At 44.6% G+C, this 10,364-nt stretch overlaps 1 protein-coding gene across 1 annotated transcript in view; it reads right to left on the bottom strand.

Annotated features, from left to right (window-relative positions):
• Positions 1-5,385: 5,385 nt before the first annotated feature.
• The window catches only part of SMPX (small muscle protein X-linked), a 52,013-nt gene continuing 47,034 nt past the window's right edge, over positions 5,386-10,364 (bottom strand). Inside the window, exon 5 of the mRNA XM_046672749.1 lies at positions 5,386-5,798. The gene's annotated coding sequence lies outside the window, so the exon portion shown is untranslated. The remainder of the gene's footprint in view (positions 5,799-10,364) is intronic.

The raw sequence follows: 10,364 nt of genomic DNA, 5'->3' as shown, positions 1-10,364 counted from the left end.
TCATCCCAGGGCAGTTCCAGGTCACATGTGCATCAAGGCTATGTGACATTTAGATGTCTCAGGTCACCCCAAGCCAGATTATCTTTTAGTCCTCACTTGGCTTCACCACATGCACTTGGAAGCTCTCACGCATCCTCCTTACCCTTCAGAAGAAAATAGATGATGAGTGTTCGATTGTGTATGAAACAGATAGGCTTCTCCTGCTTGGCCAGACCACAGAGAAGCCACAGAATCTTCTTAGGTGACCTGACAACGATGGGCTCTAGGAGCAAATGCACTCTCTCTCCTTCTCTCCCTTCCTCTTCCTCCCTCTCTTGTTTCTCTTTCTCATTCTCTCTCTCTCTCTCTCCCTCCCTCCCTCCTTCCCTCCTACACACCTTTCTCTCTGCTACCTCTTTTGCAGCAAAAAAGCTGTGAAATTTAAAAACAGACCCTCTGACGTGTCTTTGGGTAAAATCATGGGATGCCAGGCCATCCCTCAGACATTCTTCACAGCTCCCACCTCTCTTCCATCCACCCACCTTGTGTCTGGGTCTCTGTAGAGTTTCCAGTACATCAGTAATCAGGTCGAATGCATCAAGCCTCCCAAGGAAGAGTCAGTTGTCCTAAAAATCTGATTCCCAGAACCGCAGCAAGTGATTTCAGCTTCTTTACTGGGATCAAAAGTTGGCAAATAACCATGATGTCCGAGGACAAGAGACTGTTACATAATCATCCTTCGTCAGAGACAATGAGGTCACATGTTTGCCCATCTAATCGCTGATCAGGGACATGTTTGAATGCAGATAATGTGCTTGCTGGCCCACAACTTAATTACTGAGCGTCTGAATCAACAAAGCTTTCAGATGTAGGTCTTGCCTAATGGTGCGTCTGTTAGACATCATTGCCTCTGCTTGGCCCCTAAACGAAAGGTCTGGGGGATACAATGGGCCATTGCCAGTGCTGTTCTCGATGACCTCTCATTGAAAAACATGCCAATTCACACGGTTTATTTTCCAGCCAGCAGTAGGCATTATTGTTTATATACAGGGCCAAATGGGGTGAATGACTCCAGGGTGGCAAATATTAGTAAAGCCTCTGGTGAAAGCATGCTCTCCAAGGAAATTAATGCCACAGTCATTTTGGTATATCTGCAGCCGGAGTCCAGTTATCCAGACAGGAATGTCCCAGAGTGACAGAGAGGGGGGAGTTCCTTTCCCAAGCTGGTAAAGAAAATGTGTCGGGAAAAGTCTAGGGAAATAAGCAAGCAATAAGTAAGTAGGACCAAAATGTTGAGTCTATGAGTTGGGGTCCCTGTAGTCAATTAGGATCTAACTACAGAGCTTGGAGCCCAGTGGGTCTCTCGTTAAGGGACATCTCTCCTGGCTATTTCCCCTTTCCGAATTCCCACCCCACGTGTGTGTGTGGTTTGCCTGGATTCCAAATGGAGGTCCCACCTCCCCCTCTTGGCCATCGTTATCACAGCCATGCCTGGCAATGACTTCAAGATTTAGAGAAAAGTATGTTTGGGATGAGGTGGGGGTTTTTTGGTGTTTTGTTTGTTTAAGATTTAAGGAGTCCTGATCTATGCACAATTGTTATTATTTAATCACTAGGGACAGCTATGCCCGTTTCCTTGCCTGCAAATTTAAATAAATGCGACATGCCATTTTAAAGAAAATATAATAAAGTTGTATTCACCCAGATGATTTTAGAACACTAAGCAAAGGCCTAGTTTCCGATACTAAGCAGAAATGTCCCTACCCTGATGGGTGTCCAGCCCCCTAGAAGTTGACATGTCTCCTTTGGCTTCTTCAAATGTTGGTCATCTCCCACTGAAGGCAGGAAAACTCAGCTCCAGCAGGGTGAGGAGGGTGAGGATTGCCTGAGCCCAAGAATCTTTCTGTGTGTGGCTAGAGCCAGAAGACACAGTGTAAAACAAAGCAAAACACGGCTATAAATAAAGCACGACTCCCCGCCCCCCCGCCCTTTTTTTTTTTTTTTTTTTTTTGCCTAACGCCTGCCATTAGCTGTAAGGCAGCGTGGCTTGTGTGGGCAGGTGGATTGAACATTGGTGCGTTTCAAAATGCTTTTGAAGAGAAATTTCTCCAGGACCCTGTCTTGTCTGGTGCACCATAGATGTGTGAGCAATATTAAGGAGAGGATAGCTCCCAGAGAAGCCTAGAACCCTCGCTCTGTACGTCTAGAGACCATAAGCAACCCGCACACTGGGGTCAAATCTTGCCTGCACCTCCCCTCCCCATTGCTCTGCCCAGCTCGCAATCAGATTTGAAAATTAGATTTTAGACTGCAGACCTGCTTTTTCTTTGCAGCTCATCTCCAGGCCTCTGAAGCCCAAGGGGAAAGCCCCCTCTCCCTCTGAAAGCTGCATCTTGACTATATCCTCACTGAACCAGGGAAAGAGCTGGTCATAAAAAAGAGCCTTGTTATCTGATAGTGCGGGCTCTCCTAGTCGGGGGTGACACTGAATTATTTGGCACAGAAGTCAAATGTTATGGGAGTTATTTTTCTCCTTTAATAAACAAGCATAGGGTCGAAGGATGTGAGGCCAAGTGCATACTAGAATCTGAAAATGATTGCTTAATTGAGGTTGTTTTTCTTTCTCTGAAGAACACCATTAAGTGATGGTGTTGTGAAGGCTGTAATCTTATTTTACAGCTGAAGCCCCTTTTTTATAATCAGCATATATATTTTTTTGACAATGTGATTTGCCTTCATTGCGGGATCTAAGCAGCTTTGGTCATTTGCTTAGAGAAAAAATGAACTGAATGTATGAGCTCTAAGGGTTTTCTTCGCCTAGCAACATGCTGGCGGGTAGCGTTCTCCCCTAGTGGTTGCTCTCTGCATGGCTTATTGACTGAATCCACAATTGCATCTGAATATTATGACAACATATGCTCTCCTTTGGAGAAGCACAGAAATTTCATTAATGGTATGTGAGGCAAGAAACTAGCTGTGGGCCACATTGATGCATATATTCAGCATCAGGTTGAAATCCCAAGGGAGCATCAATTACCAAGTTAAATGCAGTTTCTATGTCAAGCTAGATTGCAAAGCACTGGGATAATGCCACAGGCCTTCAAAGGGAGTTAATTTTAATTGATCAACTTGTGGTCCTGGAATCCAAATGAGCCCTCTTCTCGTTCCCCGTGAACATTTCCACGTCCTGTCTCGGAGCGGGGAACCCTAATTCTAGGTCAGCCCAAGAATGTAGGAGAGAGCTTCACAGGATGGTACATCCAAATTAGTAGTGTTCCTTACATGGACCTCATCATAATGGGAGGCTTCTTGTAAATCCTCTAACTGCTCTAGTTAAAAATGAGGGATTCATTTGGGTAATTATCATCTCCCCATGCCCTTGGCCTAACTTTTAAAATTCTGTGTCGTTCAGCTACTCAGGAAGTAACCTTGGAAGCAAAGCTAATTCCATTCTAATCTGTGCTCTTGAAATGTGAAGATCATAAGAAATGAGTGATTGAGAAGATTCTGGAGAGCCTTGCTTGTTCCAGATGGCTTCTGCTCCAAAAGAAGAAGCTTTTCAAGTGTCCCACGCAGTCCTGAACCCTTTGGGGCCTTCTCCTTTCACTGTGCCTCAAGCCCAATAGAAGAAAATCTCATCCCATCAGGGAAGGGAGGGTGAGGCGGATGTGGGGGGTGTTTCAAGCAAGGTGATTTTCTGGGTGAAAGTACTATGTTCTTCCCAGCACTTAGCACAAAGCCTGCCACCCAGGTAATGTGGGCGGAGAGACTTGTACTGCACTGAACATCCTCACCTGTCAGCAGAGTATCTGATAGGGGTAGCATTTACAGCACGTGCACTAAAAATGCTATTGTACCTTATGCTTTACTTTAATTACTCAAACCGGTGTTGTTTCCAGTGTTTTTTTCTCTCTCCTAATGAACCTTCAACTGCTTGTACCTCCTTTCTCCCCCATGGAAAAGTTGCATAATGATGGCTTGTTTACAAACCTGTAAGATAAGTAATGCTGTTTCAATGTGATGTATGGGTTTTTAAATAGCCATTTAGTGTGAAATGTGTGAATTTTTTAAATTATAACTTCATTGACAATAAACTCTGTCTTTTCCTATATTATGTGTGCTGTCCAACGAATAATAGAATATGGAACTTGCTAAATCCTGTATACAGTGAATTTGAGCCTTAACAAAATAAAGTACATATTAAATGAAAAACTCAAAAAATCCATTGAATTTGTCTAATGACTCTTGTCTGTATTATGCTGCACATTTGACTTGGGAGACAAAATATGAAGACAGTTTTTATAACATTAAACCGGAATTTAATTTTGAAACTGAGCATGGATCGTTTATATATAAACAAAGGGAACATTGAGGGAAATTTTGTAACCCTACCCAACTACCCTAATTAGGAAGGAGTAGAATGGCTCAAGGCAACACAATGCCATGTTCTTTAGACCCTGTTCTGCTGACAGATGATCAGGCTGGCATATTTTGTTCCAATTGATGTTCCCCACCCCGTATGTCTATATTAGATCACCAGGCTAAGCCGCAGCCCAGCAAGATGTCTGGGACCCACAACCAGATGGGCACCCTTTCAGGAAAACCTAAACTCCTCAGGTCCCACTGAATCTCCAGCCAGTCACGTGTGTGCAATGATAGCCCTGCTCTTGGAAATTGATCTCTATGAAATGGAGAAGCTAAAGACTAATTTTTGCTTGGGATGTTTAGAAGTACATCTGATGGTTTTTAAATGGCAGACACTGAACCAAGGATAAAAGTCATGGTGTTGGGGGTCTCCACATACCAGGTAGGTGACACACTTGCTTTTAAAACAGTGTGGTCTTGAGAACCTGGTCCCTCAAATCTTCATACTGTGAAGTTGCCTGTCCATCTGAGAAGGTCAGAAGACTCTAGAGGGTACATGGGTGATCCTTTTTGGTTTATGATAGTGTCGGCCATTGATTAAGTTTCGTAGACTCTCCATCTTAGCAGCAGGAGACACGTTTCGTTTTTCTTTGGACAGCTAAGGTGTGATCTGTACCTCTCTTCTGTTCTGATCTCTCAGCTTTATTTTATTGTGCTTTGTAACGAATTCTACCCCATCTGGGCAAAGGGAACATCTAAGCCCCTATGGAAGTAAAATGCACTCACCATAAAGGTCATCCTTGGAAGAGAAATATCAACGATGCCCAGTTCCTCAGGCAGCATTTAACTTCATTTGCAATGATCAGTCAGCCATAGTTTTACCCACGGTACCCAGTAATTCAGAGTGAGAAGCCCCCACTTAGGCAATGTAGGATTTGACTGGCTCTATATCTTATTTCTCTCCATGTGGGAGAATATGTAGCTATCTGAGTATATGAAAATTAATTTAGTCTAGATTCATATTTTACACTTACTCAAATATTTATTTGAACTCATAAAAAGTTTATTGACATAACTTAGAAGGTGAAGAACTAAAAGACATTCCAAATATTGACCAAAATAGTGTGGGAAGGAGCTGAGAGAACTTCCAATCAAAATCACTGTTATGCAGAGTGCCATAACCCTCTCCGTAAAATCATATCCTTCCTCAAAACCACACCTTCCAAGTGGTGAATTCTTGAGCTGATGTGCTCTGCAAGGTGCCAAACATGAAGGTAAGTTAAAGTAAGAAGGGCAGCCAACTAGAAGGAAGAGATACAAATGTACAAACAGGACATTTCTGCTAGAGCCTCAGGCATTCAGGAGGTTCATCATCTTCATAGAAATATATAAAATGTTTTAGTGAGCTGTCTTCATTTGAATCCATTCTCCCTCTTTAATTCTTCACATCAAGCCTGCAAAAGAAAAAACCAAAGGGAGTATTGCTTTAGTTTTCATGAGATATTTTTAGGGACAGCTTGTAAATAAATACGATAGGTACAAATCAAAATTAAAGGCCTCATTTGCACTTGGAAACTTCTTCTCTGGAGCCCATGAATGTAAAGTGAACTAAGAGTAGAAGGTGTGACCACCAACTTTGGCTCTGGTAATTTAAGTGATTCCAAACTAAATTAGGATGCCTTCCTCCTGAAGGACTAGGGTATAATGCTAACCTTATGACTTGCAAGACCTTTGGTGCCTGTGGTAAATTTGCCATCATGGCTCCAGTTCTCCACCCCTCCCTATATCCATCCCTATTGCCATGTGACTTTTTAGTTTCCTATCATTGTGGGTGGGTATAATCCCTCATATCTGAGTTTGCCCATGTGACTTGCTTCAGCCAACAGAATGAGGCAGAAGTGATGGTGTGCCAATCCTGAGCCTAAGACTGAAGAGATAGCACATGTTTTTGTTTACTCTCTTGCACCTCTGCCATTGCCATAACCAGCGTATGCCCAGGCTTGCCTGCTGATCCCAGGAGAAGGATGAAACATATGGAGCAGAGCCGCCCCAGCTAACGTGCCCCAACCAAGCCCCATGTAGCGCAGAGCCCCCAGCTGGCACAGATGCATAGGTGAGCCAGCCTAGATCAGCTAAGCCACAAACATATGAGCCAGAATAAGAAATGATTTTGTTCTAAGCCATTGGATTTGGGGATCATTGCTTATGCAGCAATAGCTAATTGATATGGTGCCATTTCTTTTAAAAGCTCTTGTAACACAGGGATTGTTGGGTGTTATTTACACATTTGTTTTCCATTATTCCTTGATGTTATTCCTTATGTGAACGGGCTGAATTGTTTCTAAGAAATGGAATGCTCACATTTTTTTATTAGCAATGACTGAAGAAAGAAAACTCTGCAGACTAGGATCCCCCCTGCTGTGGCAGACACTATGGCTTGGCTCTCCCCATATTCATTCGCAACCACCTTCTCCCTTGTTTTTCCCTGCTACAAAGGCTGGTAGCCAAATACTCAACTTTCTAGTCTCAGAAAGCTTGGAGTAGCTGTGGGACCCAGTTCTAGCCAAAGAGCCCTGAGGAGATTCTACAGCAGAGGTATTTTAGAAAGCTTTGCTTTCCTGCGTATTTCTTTAGAGCTTACAAAGCCCGGAGTGTCATTTATATGTTATACATGTTAACATTTATAGCATCGCTGTGATGCAGTTTGTGTCATACTCATTGCTGAGATGAAATACATAGAGGTTCAAAGAGCAGAGAGAGTAGCTCAAGGTCTCCTAGCTGGCACATAGAAAAGCTGGGATCTGCACTCAGGTGTCCTGACTCGGGGGCTCCTTCCGCTCCACCAACAGGGAAGGTTCGGATGGTTCTCGAGCCAGAGGGAAAGGTAGGAAGGTATTCATGATGGCAAAACTGAAAACGTTATCAACAGCAGTCAGCACAGACTTGCGTATTTCTTTAGCATTTGCTTTTTTTTAGAAACTCACTTTTCGGTCCATGCCAGTCACCAAGAGGAAGTAAGATACCAACTCCTTCCCAGTCCAGGATTTCCGGGTGAAGTGTATTTGTTCACCAGCAACTTCCCAGCCTCATCCGGCCCCCGACACCAGTCTGTCTCTGACCGCTCTCCATCACGTACCCTGCACCCCTGCACTCTGAGTTTGCTAGACACTTACTACTTCTGAAACATGGTAAGAGCCTTCAGGCCTCTCCCCCTTTGCTTATAACTTTTGACTAAAATCCGCCCCCCACCATGACTCTCCATGTAACAGGCTGCATTGTAATTATTTGCTTCTATGTATCATCGCTCTCCTCTCATATCTTTCCTGCCACTAGGCTGTGGCCTTCTGAAGGGTATGAAAATGTCCTATTCATTTTTACATCCCGCCGCCTATGACGGCACCTGACGCTTCAAGCCTGATGTGTCCTCAGAGGCCTGAGGCCTGAGGATTGATGAGTTGGACCACTGGAAAAGTGAGAACAGGACAAGAACTGGAGTTGGAGTTACAGCAAAACCCACATTCTTCAACTTGAGGCAGCAGGAATGAGCGAGGGGCCACACAATAAACCAGGAGTGTGGATTTGATGTGCTACGTCCTCACAGTGCTGTCAAATCTGCCCTAGGCCCCAGCCATAGCCCCATCGTGGACAGGGTGTGCTCAAGCCATCTTACTGCTGTGGTCACTGTGCTGGGTGACATATGGCCAGTCTCTCTGGCTAAGTGAGAGGCCCATGACAAGCTGCCCTTGAAGCTGAGACATTCCTTGGGCTTCTCTGAACAGCATGGAAGGAGTGATGAGTCATAGCAAATTGTCACTAAAGCACGTCCTATGAGGTGTGATTTCTCTCCAAGAAGTGTCCAGACTATGGAGCACCATCTGCAACCCAGAAATAGGAACCATTTCTATGACTGGCTTGATATGGACTTTGACCACCACAAATCTGTCCTAGATAGGTAAAATTATGGCTATACTGAGAAATATAGGATGAGCCATTGCAATGACCCTTCAGTGATTGTTTAAAAGCCCTAATATGCCCCTCACAGCTGGGCTCAGCTCGTGGACCTCTCTGACTTTGAGACAGTTTGGGGAACATAGGGAAACCTTGGTATGTGCCAGGCACGCCACCGCTGACTTTATAGTTACCTCCTTTCATCTAGAAAGTGAGCCCGATCCTTCCTTGTAGAAGGAGCCCGGCAGGAGGTGGTAAATGGAATAGAGGAGTCATTGCAGTTGTCCTCCTGCAGACCACCCTGCCCCCTCAGCTTCCCCTCTCCCCCCAGCTCTCAGTAGAATCTGAGAGGGCCCAGCAACCCTGGACACAGGACACTGCTGACAGCTAAGGTCACATACGGTCATTCCAGGAGTGCCATGCCCCCAGAGGATCAGAGTCTTCATCCTTGGCCTTGTGGGACTCAGCGTGTTCTCAGAATGCTTGTCTGTTACCGGAATTCAAGAATCCAGGAATCCAGAGACCTGGGTCAGGGCTCAAATTTGGAAATGGGAACAATGGGAAGGGATCCAGAGCTAAAATTGCCCATGCTGTAAATCACTTGTTTGTCAGGTTATTGGAATGCAAGTGAGTTGGGTGGTATCCCGGGCCACACTGCTTTGCTGCCTAGACAACAGCTGTCAGCTATTCTCCTGTGTCCTGTTCTCCTGTAGGGGACATTTGTGAGAATAATGGGGAATGTGAGGCACCTTGCTGAAAAGTCACTCTCCAGCTACCCCACACACTTTTATTACCCAAATCAAAAAGGACACGGAAGCCCCACTTCTAGTTTACTTTTGGGAAAAGCACCCTTTGGCTGGTGCAGGGATGATACACCAAATCTCTCTCTTGTGTCGCCCTAAGTCTGGGCTGAGGAGCATGTGATGTTTGCGCCTTGCCATTACCCATTTATATATAGCTGTGTTACTCATAGTCACCGTGGCCCCACATACATCACTTACGAAATGGAGTCCACTCGACACTTGTCTGCATTTGGTCCTTTAACCAGACACTTGGGGGCGGTGCAATGATTACTTCCTCCTACGTGGTGCTAAATCATAGAGCCGTAAATACAATGACACTCAAAAGTAGTTGAGAGAAAGGCCGTGCCTCATGTTCCGTCTGGTTCCATATGCAATGGAGGACCAGGGCGAATTTGCTGAAGTTTTGGAGTTTGTGAGAGGGCATTCGTGGAGTCCTCTAGAGTTTACGATGCACGTTCACACCCATTGTCCCATGTGATCATCAGGGCCGCACGGAGAGGAGGGCAGTATAAGCCACAGCTGAGGCCCCTACGAAACCTCACACACTGAGGTCAGGGAGACGGAGCATGCAGCCTGGAATTGCACCTAGGGAACTCCAACCCCAGAACTCTCTCTTTTAGCCCAGCCACTCATAAAGTAAGAGAAACAAAACTCTGAGTAAAAACATTAAAAACTTTTTTCTTCAACTATGAAACATCCACTCAAACTGGCTTTTGTGCATCATGAAGCCTTCCATGGCTAAAGGGAAAATTGAAATGTTTCTACCAATAACTCATAAAAGCAGGGAAGATGAGAAAGGCTCAAACAGCAGGACATTTTTTTTTTGTAAAATTCTGCACCTGAAATCCAGAATCAAACAGTGTTATGTGCTGGACGTGGAGAATTTGAATGACCTTAAGGAAAGGTCAAATTGCAAGTCCAGGTCAAATCTCATTGAAATATAAGCTCAGAAGGGGTTTTTTAATCCTATTGTATTGAGAGTTTGTTGTATTGGCTATCAAGTCAGAGTCAGGGGCTGGTGACTGAGATAACTTTGAATTTGGGGAGACCTTGGCGAACAAAGGGGCATAATTCAAGACCGGTTGCAACTGGCAGCTCCTGGTTTTGTGGTCAATTTCTCTCCATCCATCAAAGCACAGGCCTCCCTCTTTCTCTTTTTTTTTTTTTTTTTTGAGGAAGATTAGCCCTGAGCTAACATCTGCTGCCAATCCTCCTCTTTTTGCTGAGGAAGACTGGCCCTGAGCTAACATCCGTGCCCATCTTCCTCTA

Source organism: Equus quagga, chromosome 10 (assembly GCF_021613505.1).
Source record: "Equus quagga isolate Etosha38 chromosome 10, UCLA_HA_Equagga_1.0, whole genome shotgun sequence".
NCBI classification, from domain to species: Eukaryota; Metazoa; Chordata; class Mammalia; order Perissodactyla; family Equidae; genus Equus; species Equus quagga.
The sequence above is the reverse complement of the archived record's forward strand: the minus strand, read 5'-3'. Positions and strand labels throughout refer to the sequence as shown.